Genomic DNA, 18,786 nt, shown 5'->3' with positions numbered 1-18,786 from the left:
GTTAAGGAATAATTGTTGGCAACCAAACTGGGTCTTGCGATTTCTTTTGGCATGTTTGGCATTATAAAGTTTAAGATTTCTAGGTTGTTGTCTTTTCTTTTTCTTTTTATTTTTTTTTAAAGTTGTGCTTTAGACATTGGGAATTTTATAGGTGTAATCGTATATGCCAACTTTGTTAAAAGTAAAAGTTATGATACGTCCACTTTCCTGCTAACACATCACCTGTAAAATGTCCCGTCCTTGCAAATGGGCTGCATGGCGATGATTGTCTTACATAAAAGTTAGGCAAATCTATTTATTGTGCAGGACACAACATTTATTAATGGAGCATCTTTAATCCACCGTAGTTCTGTTTGGTTAACCGAAGAATTCTTGATCATTTGATTGAAGTAAGTTGTCATGTTTCCGATTAACTAAGATCTATTTGGGTTAATTGAGATACTTTGTTGATGTCTCAATTGATAGAAGGTGCGATCGATTGAAATACTTGAGTATGCGGTTTTGTTTCTAATTTTATATGTGGGTTATACAAATTGAGTTAATACAAAATTAAGGTTAATATAAGAGATTAAAATTGTGAGAGCTTGATAGCATTTTAAGAGGGAGAAAGTTAGGATTTTCAAATTTATAAGTTATTTCATTCCTTGTAACTTTTTTTTTTTTTTTTTTTTTAATTATAGTAAATTGTTTATAGCTCTGTGTTGTGATTTATCTTTTTCGTAAGAACTTTTCAATATAAAATTTGGGTCTTCTCTTGAATTTTCTCTCTTTCACTTTATTTGATTATCGTGGAGGTTATTTCCGCATGCTAGGCAAGTCATGTTAGGACTTGTTGTGTCAATAACATTAAATCAATGAGCAATAAATCATATGACTCGGTGTCCACATACTGGTGCATCCCTACTAATAAGTGGATCATCATAGCTTTGTATCATGTGACCATTATGTTGTCGCGGGCCATATATGCCATCCAATCTCTGTTCATCTGATATGAATCACCATGACAAAGATCGCACTGTTTTTGAAACTCAGGTGGGCCATACCAAGTTCTAGGCATGATTTGACATTGTTTCGAGGCCCACCTGAGTTTTGGATCAATGTGATGTTCAAGGTACGACTAAACACTAGGTGGTGCACTTGATGGATGATGTCGAGCTCATGCACCTTAAAACCTGTTGAGAAGTAAAGCCACATATAGGGCCGCGCACGACCGGTGATGGCCCCTACTCAACCGCTCATGGAGCCCGCTCGACCGGTCATGACCAGTCGTGGACTGACACGACTCGAACTCCAAAGAGCATCAGTTTTTTGGGTCCAAGGTGCTCGACCGGTCGTGGGCCATACATGACCAGTCGTGGGGTCCGCTCGACTGGTTGTGCAGTCTACTCGATCGGTCGTGATTATGCAGATTCGTTTTCGAATTTGATGCGGACTGCGGAAAATTGTGTCGCCTTTTACAAGGGTGCACAGGAGAAGTAGCCAAAACTATAAATTAGGGTCCCTAGGGCTATTCTAGGGTTAAGGTGAATATTGGAGAATTATTCTAAGGTGTGGGCAAGGGATTTTCTATGTTCTTCCAAGGGAGAGGTTAATATATTGCCTTGTAATCTTCGTTTTTCATAGTGGAAGTTTGCATCCGTGGTTTTTTTACCCTAGTTTGGGGTTTTTCCACGTATATCTTGTCTTGTGGTTTGTTTGGATTGCTTTGATCTGTTTCTAGTTTATTTTTCTTCTTGTTTATCGTTTGTGGGTGAGGCCTGAGTTTGGATCTAGGCTCACTGCGTTGTTAGCGTGTTGCACAACAACTGGTATCAGAGTTATATGTTTAGTTTTATTGGGAGTGATGACGGAAGATGGAAAAACTAGAATTGAAAAGTTTGATGGTTCAAACTTTGCCTTCTGGAAGATGCAGATGGAGGATTTTCTGTATCAGAAAGACCTCTATATTCCTCCAGGAGGAAAAAAGAAGAAACCGGAAAAGATGACAGATGATAAATAGTTTTTACTGGATAGGAAGGTTTTAAGAACGATCCGACTCTCTTTGTCTAAAAGTGTCGCCTTCAACATATCCAAGGTGAAAAGTACAAAAGAATTAATGGAAGCCCTAACCACCATGTATGAAAAACTTTCTGCGTCCAACAAAGTTCATCTTATGAAACAGCTATTCAACATGAAGATGTCAGATGGTGGAAGCGTGGCTGAACATTTAAACGAGTTCAATACAGTACGAGTCAGTTAGAATCCGTTGACATTGTTCTTGAGGATGAGGTCAGGGCGTTATTGATCTTATCCAGTTTGCCAGACAGTTGGGATGGTTTGGTGATTGCTGTGAGCAATTCTTCGGGGTCGACAAAGCTGAAATTTAATGACGTAGCCGGTCTAATTCTCAGCGAAGAATCTAGAAGAAAGGCATCAGGAGTTTCAGGGGATTGAGGGAATGCTCTAAACGTTGAAGGAAGAGAAAGATCGCTGAACAAATGAGGCAATAAACACGGTCGTTCTAAGTCGAAGAAGAAGTCCAAGGGACCGAAAGACAAAGCTGGGTGTTGATATTGTGGTAAGAAGGGGCATATAAAACGTGATTCCAGGGCGCTCAAAAAACAAGAAGGAAGCTCTCAAGGTGGGAAGGATTCAGTGAATCTATTTAAAGAGAGTGACACAGAGGCATTGATCTTGTCTCTTGATGTGAGGAATGAGTCTGGGTTTATAGACTCGGGTGCTTCGTTTCATGCCACTTCATGTAAGAAAGTTTTGCGTGATTATGTGTTAGGTGACTTTGGGAGAGTCTACCTGGGTGATGATGAGCTGTACAGTATTGTTGGAAATGGAAACGTTCATATAAATCAGAAAGACGGCACAATATTGAAATTGAAGGATGTCAGACATGTACCGAGTTTGAGAAAAAATTTGGTCTCAGTAGGGCAGTTGGCCGATACTGGTTATGTGACGACATTCACCAGTGATTCCTGGAAGATCAAAGGGTGCCTTGGTGATATCTGGAGGCAAAAAAGAAGGTACTTTATACGTGACTTCAGGATCGTATAGTTCACTCGTAATCGTATCAATTAGAGTGATTGGGCAGTTATGGCATTAGAGGTTGTGACATATGAGTGAAAAAGGGATGAAAGTGCTATTGTCAAAAGTGAAGCTAGCAGAGCTGAAGTCTATTGACTTGGAATTCTGCGAGGACTGCGTGTATGACAAGCAAAAAAGGTAAGTTTCAAGAAGACGGGACGCGCTGCAAAGACGCATCTATTGGAGCTTGTACACACTAATGTGTGGGGACTGGCATAAGTATTATCTCTTGGTAGCTCACGTTATTTTGTTTCTTTTATTGATGATGCTAGTAGAAAACTGTGGGTCTATTTCTTAAAGCATAAATCTGATGTATTTGATATATTTAAGAAGTGAAAAGTTATGGTAGAAAACGAGACAGGTAAAACAGTAAAATGTCTCAGATCTGATAATGGGGGAGAGTACTGTGATAAGAGGTTTGAGGAGTATTATACAGCAAATGGAATCAAACATTAGAAAATAATTCCCGGGACACCGCAGCAGAATAGTGTGGCTGAGCGCATTAACAGGACCATCCTTAAGTGCGCTAGGAGCATGAGGTTACATGTAGGGTTGCCCAAGACCTTTTGGGCAGATGCTATGAATATTGCCACATATCTTATCAATAGAAGTCTCTCAGCACTATTAGATGGTGGGCTACCAGAAGAAACGTGGATTGGGAAAGAAGTGAACCTTGCATATCTCAGAATGTTAGGTTGCACTTCATATGTTCACATTGATGCAGAGCACAGAAACAAGCTGGATATGAAGTCCAGGAGGTGCACGTTTATAGGCTACGGGCAGCATGATTTTGGCTACAGGTTTTGGGATATAGAAAACAGGAAGATCATTAGAAGCAAAGACGTAGTCTTCAATAAAAAAGTAATGTATAAGGACAGTGTGCAAGAAAATAAGACCGAGGAGAAAGAATTTGTCGATTTGGAAGAGTTACAGGACATGGGTGTTACAGCGCCACGAGATGATCATGGACAGGAGTATTATGAGGCAGAGCCGCATACACCGGTTGTAAGGAGGTCTACTCGGGAGAGGAGCCACATTTCATTACTCACCCTCCTTACATTACCTACTGCTTACAGATAATGGTGAACCAGAATATTTTGAAGAGGCATTACAGTTAGATACATGGGTTAAGTGGGAGCAGGCCATGAATGAGGAGATGGACTCTCTTGAGTCCAATTGTACATGAGAGCTAGTCACTCTACCTAAGGGTAAGAAAGCTCTTTATAACAAGTGAGTTTATAGACTGAAGGTGGAGCATGATGGTTCGAAATGGTACAAGGCTAGATTGGTTGTGAAATAGTTTCAACAAAAGGTAGGTATCGATTTCACTGAAATATTTTCACCTGTGGTGAAAATGTCTAGGATTCGCATGGTCTTGAGTTTAGTGGCTACAGAGGAGATATAAATGAGCCCCTTTTATGGTGTACACTGCGAGCAGTAACGCAGAAGGATGAGTTTTTTAAAACTCTTAATGAATCCATAGTCATATATTTGGTGGTGTATACAGTTATTGCATACACTTGATGGAATTCACCTATATGGGTGTGGAGGTGGAGGCCGCTTCCTATGAGAATCTAGGTGAATTCTCTAGAGCACTCATGAAATCTAGGTAATGGTGCATGACCGAAATGCATCGAATCGCAGAATCACTTGTAACAGAAAAGTTATGTGAGTGGCATGTACTTGCGATTTACATCAAAAGGAATCAGGTTCAAGATTATGATGTCACCTGATTCCTGTAGACCTGTCATGCTTACTCTAATGTCGGTTCAAGTCTATAGTGACACCAGTATCATTGCACAACTATTACGCTTTAATCCGAAAGGGTTTTATTTTAAAACATGTGGGGGATTGTTATATTTTGTTTTAAAATAGTAGTAAAATTTGAATTTTCAAATTTTCGGTAATTTCCCTCCATTTTTGAAATTGTAGTACTTTTGAGTTTGGGGTTTTGTCCCACATCGGATTTCACAAAGTTAACTATCTTGTATATAAGATAGTATTTTTGCTTAGGGCTTGAGCCCCTTTCGGGGGCATGTGAATTTGGTCTGTGGGGGCCATGCCAATAGCTCTAATTTATGTCATTGACCACACACGCACGCGCATCGAGCCGAGCCGAGCTGGGCCGTGCCGAGCCGAGCCGAGCCGAGTCCGAGTCCGAGTCCGTGTCCGTGTGCGCGTGCGCGACGCGACGGGACGGGACGGGACGGGCTGGGCTGGGCGTGGGCGTGGGCGCGGGTGCGGGTGCGGGTGCGGGTGCGGTGTGTGTATACTCGCGTGGGTGTGTGTATGGGTACTCGCAGGACTGTATATGTGGGAGTGTACTCGCACTTGCGCCTTTTCGTTTTAAACCAGAGAGATGCGTCCCTTCCGGTTGGTCGCCTCGGTTGGGTTTAAACCCAACGGACCTAACCTTTTGTAAAGGGTGCTTATGCACCACTTCGGAGTCTATATAAAGACTACCGATTCCAGTTTTAATATATGAAAAATCCTTCTCTTATAAAACACTCTCTGATATTCGGTTTTAAGCATTTTCTGCTGAGTTCATCGTTGAGTCAACTCAGCACTTTCGGATTAAACTGCAAGTGGTTCGAGCCCGTGTACAGTGAGTGCACCGCTGGGACCGGGTCATAGTCGTTGTATCCTGGAGGTCGATTGCTCTGGAAACCTGTTGCACTTGGGACGCTGTCCAAGGGGAGCAAATTCGATTTCAAGCCGAGTGACTCAGTCACGCCTCGACTCAATTCAATAAGTTCTTCTTTCTCAAATTTTATTTTATTTTTTGGTTCTCGATTTTTAATAGTCTATTTAATTCAACCAAATATTCCAACATTTTCAGACTCAGTGACTTCAGACGGACTCGTCCATTCTCGAGTCCAGTCTTACCACACGAGTCAGGGGCTACCCGGTCGACTTGATAAGAGTCAGCCCCTATTTTGTTATTCTAACAAACAGAGCCCATGATTCATCAATGCTCAGCTTGTTGGAGCTTGCTAGAAAAAAACCGCTATCGGTTTGGAGCAATTGAGTGACCTAAGTTTTTCACTTGAAGCTGCGAGATTTTTCTCAACCGTCTTTCTAAGCATTTATAGACCGCCAATCTCAAACATTCTTGGAGCATAGTCCATCTACAGAAATCCATAGCATATCAACGGTCTAGATTGCCTAACCATGGATCCCACTTATGTATGTGCATATATAGTGTCTGTACGCTATAAGTATGGGCAGCTGATTGTTTTGACCAGACGGGTCACATGGTTCAACACATTCTAGTTTGCCCGAGTCAACCCCAAGATCTAGACTTGTGGTACCGACCCATGTCTTTAGCAAGTTCGAGTGGACTATCTGACACGGACGAGTAATAAGATAATAGCCGTTCCGTTGCATTTTAATTAACTGTGTTTTTTTTTTTAAAATTTAATTTAATTTTATATGTTACGGAATAATTGTTGGTAACCAAACTGGGTCTTGCGATTTCTTTTGGCATGTTTGGCATTATAAAGTTTAAGATTTCTAGGTTGTTGTCTTTTCTTTTTCTTTTTATTTTTTTTAAAGTTATGCTTTAGACATTGGAAAATTTATAGGTGTAATCGGATATGCCAACTTTGTTAAAAGTTATGATACATCCACTTTCCTGCTAACACATCACCTGTAAAATGCCCCGTCCTTGCAAATGGGCTGCATGGCGATGATTGTCTTACATAAAAGTTAGGCAAATCTATTTATTGTGCAGGACACAACATTTATTAATGGAGCATCTTTAATCTATTAGTTCTGTTTGGTTAACCGAAGAAAGCTAGTCACTCTACCTAAGGGTAAGAAAGCTCTTTATAACAAGTGAGTTTATAGACTGAAGGTGGAGCATGATGGTTCGAAATGGTACAAGGCTAGATTGGTTGTGAAATAGTTTCAACAAAAGGTAGGTATCGATTTCACTGAAATATTTTCACCTGTGGTGAAAATGTCTAGGATTCGCATGGTCTTGAGTTTAGTGGCTACAGAGGACTTACATTTAGAGTAGCTAGATGTTAAGATGACTTTTCTTCATGGGGACCTTAAAGAAAAGATATATATGCATCAGCCAACAAGATACATGACACCAGGAAAGGAGAACAAAGTATGCAGATTGAAGAAGAGTCTATGTGGCCTGAAGCAGGCCCGAGGCAGTGGTACAAGAAGTTTGATAGTTTCGTGTCGGGAAACGGTTATAAGAGATGTTATGCTAACCACTGTTGCTATTTGAAGAAGTTTGATACGTTATACATCATCCTTCTTCTGTACGTTGATGACATGCTTGTGGCCGGATCAAGCATGAAGGACATCTCAGATCTCAAAAGACAACTGTCTAGAGAATTTGCCATGAAGGATTTAGGAGCTGCAAAACAAATCTTAGGTATGAGGATAAAACATGACAAGAAAAATAAGAAATTAATTTTGTCACAGGCAGAGTACATAACTAAGGTACTTGATCGATTCAATATGGGAGGTGCTAAGCCGGTTAGCACTTCATTAGCCAACTACTTCAACCTATCTAAGGAGCAAGGTGCAAAAACGCAGGAGGAACGAGATTATATGGCTAAAGTCCCATATGCGTCAGCTATTGGGAGTCTCATGTATGCTATGGTGAGCACGAGGCCAGACATTGCTTAAGCAGTGAGAGTTGTTAGCAGGTTCATGAACAATCCCGGGAAGGAATATTGGGAAGCTATGAAGTGGATCCTTAGCTAGATACCTGGTAGGTACTAAGGATGTAGGGCTGTGCTATGGTAGATCAAAAATCAAGCTACAAGTCTATGTGAATTCAGATTTGACAGCAGAAAAAACACTACAGGTTATGTCTTTACTCTAGGTAGTGCTACAGTCAGTTAGGTCTCTCAGTTACAGAAGATAGTATCTATTAGTATGACGGAAGCAGAATATGTTACGGCTATAGAAGCATGCAAGGAGATGGTATGAATGCAAGGTTTTATGGAGAAGTTGGGTAAGAAACAAGCAGATTGCAAGTTATACAGTGACAGTCAGAGTGTAATATACTTGGCTAAGAATTTAGCCTTTCATTTAAGGACCAAGCATATTGCCATCAGATATCACTTCATACGTTTGTTATTGGAAGATGGATCGATTGCTCTGGAGAATATTCATACAAATGAGAATCCTACGAATATACTGACTAAGGCGGTCACACGGGAGAAGCTGAAGCTCTGTTTAGCTTTAATTGGTCTTTAGGCTTAAAGAGGGGGAAGTGGTACACTCTAGATGAAGAAGACAAAGGTTTATGACGATGTGTCTTCAAGTGGGAGATTGTTGAGAAGTGAAGCCACATCTAGGGCCGCGCACGACCAGTCGTGGCCCCTACTCGACTGGTCGTGGAACCCGCTCAACCGGTCGTGACTAGTCGTGGACTGGCACGACTCAAACTCCAGCAAGCATCAGTTTTTTGGGTTCGAGGTGCTCGACTGGTCGTGGGCCATGCACGACCGGTCATGGGGTCCGCTTGACAGGTCGTGCAGTCTGCTCGACTGGTCGTGGTTACGCAGATTCATTTCCGAATCTGATGCGGACTGTGGAAAATTGTGTCGCCTTTCGCAAGGGTGCGAAAGGGAAGTTGCCAAAACTATAAATTGGGGTCCCTAGGGCTATTCTAGGGTTAAGGTGAATATTAGAGAATTATTCTAAGGTGTGGGCAAGGGATTTTTTATGTTTTTCCAAGGGAGAGGTTAGTATATTGCCTTGTAATCTTCGTTCTTTATAGTGGAAGTTTGCATCCGTGGTTTTTTACCCCAGTTTAGGGTTTTTCCACGTATATCTTGTCTTGTGGTTTATTTGGATTACTTTGATTTGTTTCTAGTTTATATTTCTTCTTGTTTATCGTTTGTGAGTGAGGCTTGAGTTTGGATCTATGCTCACTGCGTTGTTGGCGTGCTGCGCAACAAAACCAACAGGCACACCTTATATGCATGAGCATAACCCAATTGAAAATCTTCATGCTATATTTAAAAGTTTTTATTGGAAAGAGTGCCTACCTAACTCTCCTCTTATTATAACCTAGGAATATATATGGGTGATAACAAGGTCATTCACTTCAATCCGGCAACTGGCCAAAAGATAGGATCTGGAGGCATTTATAGACGCTGCGATGAATGTGGAGCTGGGAAAAACAAGACAAGCAATGGACTCATTATCTCATGCTTAGATTGTTTCCTTGATGGAGACCAACTCTACATATATGAATACTCTGCCTCATGGCTCCCGTTTCTCTTAGGAGATGGAGGCAAGACATGTACCATGGCTAAATCAGACCCACCAGAGGAAGTCCTCAGGCGCGCCAATGAATGCCTCAATAATGGCTTCGGAGAGTATAATTTTATCCTAAACAATTGTGAGTCCTTTGCTTTCTATTGTAAGACGGGACGAGCAACTTGCGGTGGGCAGACAATGTACCGTATTCGTAATATTGCTAATGGACCAACAGGCTCCATAACTGGTACTGTGATAGGCCTTGTGGGTGAAGTAAGGAGAACTGCATAAAATGACAAGAAGCTGGAGTAGGTAATCTCTATCCGACGTTTATGCCTTGTAATATCTACTTTTAAATAGCATAGCATGTAAGAATAAGTTTGAGGGATTGAGTGAATGCCAGTGTTAATAAATATTTTCTATTTAAGCTTCATCCATGATAATGGTTGTCTGATCTTTCACGTGTGATAGCACGTGCATATTGCCAAGATTTGACTGTTCAGATGAAACTTATGCTCACAAATTTATCTACACGTGTACTGCTAATATCTGACCATCCATGTGTGTGTGTGTGTGTGTATATATAAGATACATTGTTTAGATATTCGATCAACCCTGTTGACAGAAATATGGCAAGCCTATATGCACAAATATCTAACTGGTCACGTGCAAGATAAATCTATTAGACATCATCACAGGCCTAATTGTGGGAAGATCGTGAGCCCATATGCCCGACCTAACTGGCCATATTCACCAAGCTCATGGAATTGTCATTGCCCAAAATAATCCAATATGACTGCTCATATGTTTATTATATCCGTTGATATATGCAACCTTTGGACTGATTCAGGATTCAGGTGGGCTATGCCATGGAAAATTTCAGAGATAAGTAAAGTCAAACACGAACCGAGTTAGCTTAGCCAGCTCGCTCGACTCGACTCAACTCGAAATTAGGTTTGGGCTGAGTTGAGCTGGTTTTTGGAGCTTAAAAAAATTTTGAGTCGAGTCCAAGCTCGACTCGGCTCAGACCCTGACTCGAACTCAACTTAGATCGAATCAGGTCACTTAGTATAAGTAGGAATTTTAAAAATTAAAACCCTAAAAACTCCCCCCCCCCCCTTTTCTGATTTCGAATGAATGCTCGCGTGAGCGACCTCACCCCGAGGCCTACTACTGTGGCCCCTAGCCTCCTTCATTTTTCCCTCTCTCTCTCTCTCTCTCTCTCTCTCTCTCTCTCTCTCTCTCTATCTGCCCAAGTGAGTGTTCGAACACCCCGAGCCCTAGCTCCCTTTCCCATTTCTCTTGTCTCTGTCTAAAACGGTGAGCCTCGACCCCCAAGCCCGTCCCTACCTTCATCCAAGTAAGTCACAGCCCCGCGCACCCATCCAGCCATCCTTGCCTCCATTTTAGCCCCTCATTATCATGCACGCTTGTTCGTCCAGACTGTCCCAACCTCTTTGTCTGCCTCGGTAATACTTGCTCTCCTCTCTCCTTGTCTATGGTAGCATGGCCAACTGCTATCCATGGTAGTCCAGTTTAAGTATTAAATATATTATATATTATAATATACTGTGATGCAACACCCCGTGAAACCTCATAAGCTCAACTTTCAGCCTGATACCAAACTCTAGTGTGCCATAGCAAGGATAAATGCAAATCAAGGGACGAAATTGTTTCCTTCCTATTTCCATGGTCCACTAGAGTTTTGTATCGGGCTTAAAGATGGTCTAGTGAGGTTTCAAGGGGTGTTGCATCACATGAACCATTTAGATTTTGTGCATAACACACGTGTACAAAGGTGCGCACATGTGCTCACATAAGAAGGTGCCCAGGTGAGCATTCCTCTAAATAAATATATATGTTAATTTGTTAGAATGTTAATTAGAATGGATTGTATTTTATGTACAACATCAAATTCAAATTTGAACTTGAACTTAGCTCGAAGTGGCCCAAGCTGTTAGCCGAACCAAGCCGAGTTAGCCAGTCAGGCTCAATGACTGTGCCAAGTTTGAGCTGGGGTAGGATGCTGGCTGAACTGAGCCTAGCTATGCCAAGCTCGACTCAGTTCGACACGTGTCCAGCTCTAGAGATAAATACCACTATTAAAAATCATCTTAATTTTGTTGAGGTCCACTATTTTTGTATATATTATCGACGCCACTGGTCTGAATGCCACACCATGATGAATGGATTCCTAAAAAATCAAGACATCCCACGACTCATGTGGGGCTGCACCACAGGAATTTCGAGGTTTTAAGCATGATTATACACTGTTCCCTGTGATATGGCCCACCTAGATATTAAATTTGACTGAGTTTTAGTGTCCATAGTGAAAACGCGCGTGCGTAACTGACGGAGAAGGTGGATCTCATGCACATTTGTTTCAATTAGTGCATGATTCAGCGCAAATCAGGCCTCCTTGTGCCTTGCGGGAGTTATGTTAACAGAGCCCATAACTTTGCACCATCTTAAAAAATGGTAATGACTCATCTCTTTATATGGCAGTAACGAGTAACGGAGAGCCAACCAAACGTCCAAATTGTACGTGGCGTCTCATTTGGATGGAGACAGCCAACAAATATAAGAGTACATTGATCAAGAAGTCCATTCGTATACTTTCACCACAAATATATATCTATATCAATATTAATGCATAGTGTGGCAATGGGTTAGGTTTGACCCCCGGGTCCACTTCTGAGGTGGGTTCGGGACCAGCTAAATGGGTGGTAGGTTGGGCTCGGGTAAGAAATGGAACCAATGTAGTAATGAGTTGGGCTTGGGTTGAACACTACACGACTTGACCTAACTGAAACTCGAAACAAAATAAAGAAGAAATGTGTTTTTTTTTTTTTTTACAAAATTATTATTTACTTACATATCCATCCATATTTTGGTCTAGGTTGTGCATGGCCTTTGCTTCATATTCCACTCTCAAAACCTAATTTGGGTCATGGCAGCTTGGCTTGGGTCAGTCTTGATAAATTGTTAAGTGGTTTGAGTTAGGTTAGAAGATAATGAGTTGTGGGTTGAGTTTAGGCAAGAACTGTTTGCCTGTTTATTAAATGCATTAATTAGACACAGGTATTTGGGAAATTCTCAAGCAAGAAGTAAGGTCTATCGCATTTTGCTACAAAGCCTTGTAAGGGAGACATCTCTCCCTATCCACATATGAATGAGAGATGTTACTGATTGTTCATATGGTGCAAAAGCGGTGACATTATTTGTTGGGCCGGCATTTTCAAATTAAAATAGACCGCTAAAGTGTAAAATACTTGTTGGTGCAGTGTGTGGGAACTACTATGCAACAAAAAATGGGCAGTGGAACTTATAGGTTTTGACTCAGAATTGTCCATTGCAAAGGGACATAATGTCTATTAATACATAGAATGAAAGAAACATGCTGGGTAGTCAGGCATACATATCCAGCATGAGCTTTAATAAATATTTTCTATCCAAGCTGAGTCTTAAATAAGCATATTTTCAATCCAAGCTCTGAACATGACAGTGGAGAGGAAGATGATCATCATCATGTGAAAAGGAAGTGGCAAATGTTTTATGTTGGCTAGCTATCTAACACAACCCTCCTTTATCTGGGTTTAGGACCAGCAATGAGAATCCAAGAACTTGCCCTGGCAGAGTCTGATAGTTATTGCATCTATCATATATGCATGGAATGGTTGGCAAATGAGCTAGAAATAGAACTTCCATTGAGCAATGGTTTAAGTCCAGAGGCACATTGCCAAGCAGATGGAAATATCACAGCAAGCTTATAATATGCATGATTTAGACGTTGATATGCAAGATAAGTCTAATTATAGACATCATCTCAGGCCCTCTAGAGGGAAAATCATAAAAACATGTGTCCAACCTAACTGCCCATATTCACTAATTAAGCTCATTGGAAATCTTCAGGGCCTCCAACTAATCGAATGTGATCACTACTCATATGCTTGTCATAGCCATTGACATGGAACCCTTAATGGTAGCTGTTATGGGTAAATCTGGGCCGACCCCTATAGTAGTAAACTTCGCTCGGTCAATTGAATAACCTTGTCGGAACACGTATATCCCAACCCACTCTGAGGAAAGCGCGACCCAATCAGTTGGGTGGATTTACTATAGCAGGTCATGCAACACAACTAAATGTATGAAGCCACGTACGGCTTGGTAGTGACTCACCTGTTAAGCTAACCTGATTGGAACAACTCAATGCTCAGCTTCCAAGTTCTTTTGTAGAGCTTTCACATTAACCTAAAACCCAAAAGAAGCCATTACACACCCCATTTGTCGACTCGACTTCGATTAGGTGCTCGTTGACAACACGACCAAACCTGACCTGTTAATGGCTTCGAGCTACCATAAGTAGGACTTGGATTATAGGGTCAGCTTGGGTGGGGATATGCCCTACAATCACGCTAAAGGCTTAACTCCAGTAACGCATGTATGGAGCAGTATCTGGCGCACGATCTCAGGGTAACTGCCAACTTCAATGCACACATTGTTCCCGCTAAATGGCAAAAGTTGTGCCGAGAATGACGAGCGCCATCGTTCTATCCAGTAGGTATATATAAGGAACTCATTTGTAGAGATAGGTATGCAAAATCTCTCACCTAAACCCCCTATTATACTACATAGACATAGATTCCTAGCCTGAATTTGGCATCAGAGAGTCCCCTGCGCAAGCTACGGTCTCGTTTGTCTTCTTCTTATGTAGGCATATAGGGCTCGGTGCGATTTCTCAGAGCTCAGAAAGGGTGAGCCAGATTTCTGCATCAACAGTAGCCAAAAATAAAAAATAAAAAGGCAGATTCAGTAATCAGGTGGGCTACCCCATGGGAAACAGTTGGAGATAAGTCACACTGTTAAAATCGTCTAAATTGTTTGTGTGGTCCACTATGGTGTGTATATATCATCCAAGCCATTCATCTGATATGTGCCACACCAGGATGAATGGATTCCTTGCAAATCAGCACATTCCACAACTCACGCAGCCCCATGTGATTTTAAAGGTCTTTGTAATGATTTTACACCGCACCACACCTAGATGAATGGATTCCTCTTAAATCAGCCTTATTTTTAAGCTAGGAACTAGAATAAGATGGTACTGATGACGAAGGCAGTGGACGTCACGCAGATAACATGATTGTACACTTCTTTTTCTTACAACTTGTGTTGGCTATAGGAGGAATCAGGTCCTAATTAAATGCCGCAGGGAAGACCTAGGCCAATGGTCTCCAGCAAATTCCCATGAAAAGTAATACAGAAAAATCAATTGAAATTTATCCGATTCCAATAATTATCACGGTCCACAAATGTCTTCAATCACCTTTATTTTAAGCTCAGGAACTAAAAATGAGATACTAAATTTGGCCGTACATTCATTCGGATAGGTGCTACAAAAAGTTAAAAAAGGACCTGACCAGTGGATGAGATGGCGCTGCTGACGAAGGCAGCAGATGTCATGTACGCATCTTGATTGTACACTGCCTTTCATTGCATGCAGCTGTGCGAGGAGGAATCAGGTCCTAATTAAAAGCAAGGGATGATTTAGGCTAATGGTAATTAGCAAATTCCCATGACATCATATTCCATCAAAATCACCATCACTGAGAATAGAGATGCATGTAAGCGCCAATGGCCTTTAGTAAATCCCCATGACATCATATCCTAGCCGTGAACTCTAGTTCACGATAAAAGAGTTGTTGCATGCATGATCCTAGCCGTCCAATCAATGTCTAAGTAATGAACGGTTAAACAAAATTGGTCTAAATGACTCAGATCACCTGACAAGTGTGATTAATTAGTTGGGCCCACGATGTAGATGGTCCAGCTTACCTTCTAGTTTTGTTATATGTATTGCCAATAAGTCACTAAAATGATGGAAAATTATAATCCACGTCTTCATCCGAATTCAATTTGAAACCATTTTTAGAACAAAACCTTTTTTAAAATTTGAAATGTCCATGGATTCCTATTTGGGACCGGATCCAGTGCTTGTGGAGGCACAGTAGATACTGTTGCCTCCGATGTCAGAGCTGCTTACCTGACAAAGATGGAATAAATCTAAACCATTCATTTGATAGGCCAGGCAGTGCATGGGCTACAATTGAAATATCACATTGTTCAGACCATTAGAGCCCTTTAATTGCACCAAACAAACAAATGAACGCCAAAAAAAAGAGAGTCAGCAATGACTCACGTCCGGTAACAAAATGTCCATTTATTAGATAATTATGATAGTTGATAGGGCTATAGTAGGCCCGGTAAGGTCATGATATATACATGTGTGGCACAAGGAGGCCGGACAATGTGCAACCCACAAGGCTGGGTGGCCAAACCCCATCAGGCCAGGGCATGGGCTTGCCAGAGGGCCCAGTCCAGCTCCAAATCAAGGCATGCTGTCTAGGCTAGCCGTCGGTCAATATTGAATGGCCCTACTAGACCCATTAGCCAAGTCAAATAATAAAGTGGGCCCCATCAAGAAAGAAATGACAATTTAAAGACACTTATTATCGATTCCCTATAAGTGTGCATGAGTAGTTTAAAGATGTACACATGGAGTCAAGTTGTGTTAGGCTAAAATGACTTGAGCCCAACCCTGAACTGAAAAATGATCAGGGCACGAATGTTGGGTCCAAGCCGGCCCAGTCAAATGCTGGGTTTAGGTGGTCAGGCTGCATGGGCCATTGCCACCCTTGAGCTACCTTTCTATTGTGACTGTAAAGGAGATTTCCATCTACCATCCATGGATGAGTGGGAGACCCAAGGACACCATCTCGTGCTCCTACTGCCAGAGATGAAATTGTGTGTCCCATCATCCATGGGTGGTGAGATCGAATCCTATCCACACTTTCCAGCCAACTTTCTAGAACGTGTGAAGGAATCCAGTTTGGACATTGTTTGCCAATCAATGGACATCTCTTTGTGTGCGCCCTATAGCCTGAAATATATTCTTATAAGATGCCACGAGTTGCGCGCTATAAATACGAATCCAACTAGGAGAGTTACAATTACAGAGAGAGAGAGAGAGAGAGAGAGAGAGAGAGAGAGAGAGAGAGAGAGAGAGAGACGAACTTGCTCACGGGACAAAAGATCGAGAGGGAAGACCTCAAACCTGGTGATCACATCTATGCATGGAGGACGTTATACATCTACGCCCATCATGGTTCCCCCCCTTCTTTTTTTCCTATAGTCTTAGGCCGTGTTCATGGTTTTAGATTCAGTGACCCTGACGGACTCATTCAGTCTCGAGTCTATTTGTAATGGATGAGTTAGGGGCTACTCAGTCGAGTTGAGCCGAGTCTGCCCCTATTTTGTAATTCTAACGAACAGAGCTCATAATTGGGCAATCCAGTCCGTTGGTCTGTTGATTCTCATCTGGGATGGAGCATGCCTTAAAAAAAAAAAGAAAACTGGTTTCCAGCTTGGAACAATTGAGTGACGTATGTTTTTCACTTGAATCTGCATTATTTTTCTTAACCAACCATCTTAGCATTTACAGGCCACCAACCTAAAATTTGTTTGGAGCGTGGTCCATCAACAGCGATCCATAGCATATCAACAGTCTGGATTGCCTAACCATGGGTCCCACTTGAAAAATCTTAAACTCTAGGAATTGCGTATATGCACGGTTTTGTCCAGACGGGTCGCATGGTTCAACATCCTAGTTTCCCTGAGTCAACCCCCAAGATTAAGACTTGAAAACACAGACCGATGCTGGTCTTGACCAAGTCTGAGTGAAACAGCTTGCTAGGACGAGTCCTAGCTAAAACAATAGCCATGTTTAATTGGGCTACACCACAATGATTTTCTTACACAAGAATCAAGCAAATGCACATCTTGGTTGGGACACAACATCAAATCAGTGTAGAGCCGGTGGTATGACTTAGCGTCTGTGTACCAGTGCATTCTACCTAATGTGTGGATCAGCCTAACTTTGTATCAGGCAACCATCATTTTGTGCCCCCACCATGGTTTATACGTGCCATCCAATCTGTTCATCTGACGTGATTTAAAAGATTTGAGGCTCACCTGAGTTTTAGATCTGCCAAATGCATTAGATGATGAACATGAGGGATTCCCATATTCCATATCAAACTAGTGTTTCCTAACTAACTATCACTGCTCCATTGTCATTTAGGTATATATATTGGCGATGACGAGGTCATTCATTTCACTGAACCAAATGGCAAAAAGAGCGTGTCTGGATTTGTTGTTGAGTCAATATCCCCCTCTATGCCATGTCCCAAATGTGGAGGTCCGAAAAAAAAGACATACAATGGAGTCACAGTCTCATGCTTAGATTGTTTCCTGGATGGATGCGAACTCAACCGCTATGAATACTCTGTTTCATGGCAGCTGTTTTGGGAGAGCCGAAGAGGTACATGTAGTGTTGCTGAATCAGACCCGCCAGAGATAGTCGTTAAGCGCGCCACTTCATGCATCGAGGAGGGCTTTGGAGAGTACAATTTGGCCCGTAACAATTGTGAGGACTTTGCTTTCTATTGTAAGACGGGCAATGCAAAGAGAGGGAAGCTGGGCCAGGCTGACTGTAAGATCCTTTGATTTTACACGCACCAGATTTGCATATAATACAAAATGACCAAGATTCTAATTCAAGTAATGTAAGCAATAATCGGATTTCTAAATCATGTAAATATACATAGATGGATGAGATTAACAGCGCCAGCAGTCTTGTTGATGTCACTGTGAAGATGAACTTGAAGATGAACTTAATCTTCCACATCTTATATCCTTTATGAAAACCTCCCAACAAAGCTATGATTTTATTTGTGTGTGATGAGACCCAAGCATGTATTTATAGAAAAGGAAGGCTAGAGAAGATTACCCATCGCATTTTTCTCTGAACCTGTGCACCATGGTATTTCATATCCATCTAAATAATTGTATATAGATTATGTTCCAGGTGCTTTGCCCCAAACCTATTTGTAATGATTACAATTATAATGAGGCTCACCTGATTTCCAAAATTGAATAATCCAACAATTAGATAAAAAACGATGATAATGTATGTTCCTACCTAATAGAAGTCTTATATTTGCTAGAGAAGTAACTAAAGGTGTTGTTCTAGCTGTGAACACTTTTGTTGAACTAAGGAGGAGGAACAAAAAAGAGTAGGTAACCATAGCTTTTATCCCACATCGTTGGTATGCCTGATGTCTACTAATAAATAGAATGGAAGAATAGTACTGACTGGTGAGATATACATCTCCAATACAAACTTCAATAAATATTTTCTATTAAAGCCTAGTCCTAGATAAGCATATTTCCAAGCAGTGGTGAGGATGATAATGATCATCATCATGTGAAAATTATAGACATTCAGTATGCACTATATGCATCTACATAATTCTTATGCTAATTTATGAAGGCATGCTTTAGATGACTGTATGCATACCTTGTACTTGGGTTCTTAGGGATTTCCTTGAATGGTTCTCTTAGTAGATTCGTTGC

General features: G+C 41.4%; 1 protein-coding gene and 1 long non-coding RNA gene across 2 annotated transcripts in view; both read left to right on the top strand.

The window, feature by feature from the left end:
* Window positions 1-18,786, top strand: part of LOC131243967 (protein LEAD-SENSITIVE 1-like) — a 54,507-nt gene that overhangs the window by 3,614 nt on the left and 32,107 nt on the right. The gene's annotated exons all lie outside the window — the stretch shown is intronic.
* On the top strand, window positions 16,383-17,929 carry LOC131243969 (uncharacterized). The gene is made up of 2 exons (XR_009170232.1): window positions 16,383-16,477; window positions 17,453-17,929. It is a non-coding gene; the product is annotated as an uncharacterized LOC131243969 (long non-coding RNA).

Source organism: Magnolia sinica, chromosome 4, assembly GCF_029962835.1.
Source record: "Magnolia sinica isolate HGM2019 chromosome 4, MsV1, whole genome shotgun sequence".
Taxonomy (NCBI): domain Eukaryota; kingdom Viridiplantae; phylum Streptophyta; class Magnoliopsida; order Magnoliales; family Magnoliaceae; genus Magnolia; species Magnolia sinica.
The sequence above is the reverse complement of the archived record's forward strand: the minus strand, read 5'-3'. Positions and strand labels throughout refer to the sequence as shown.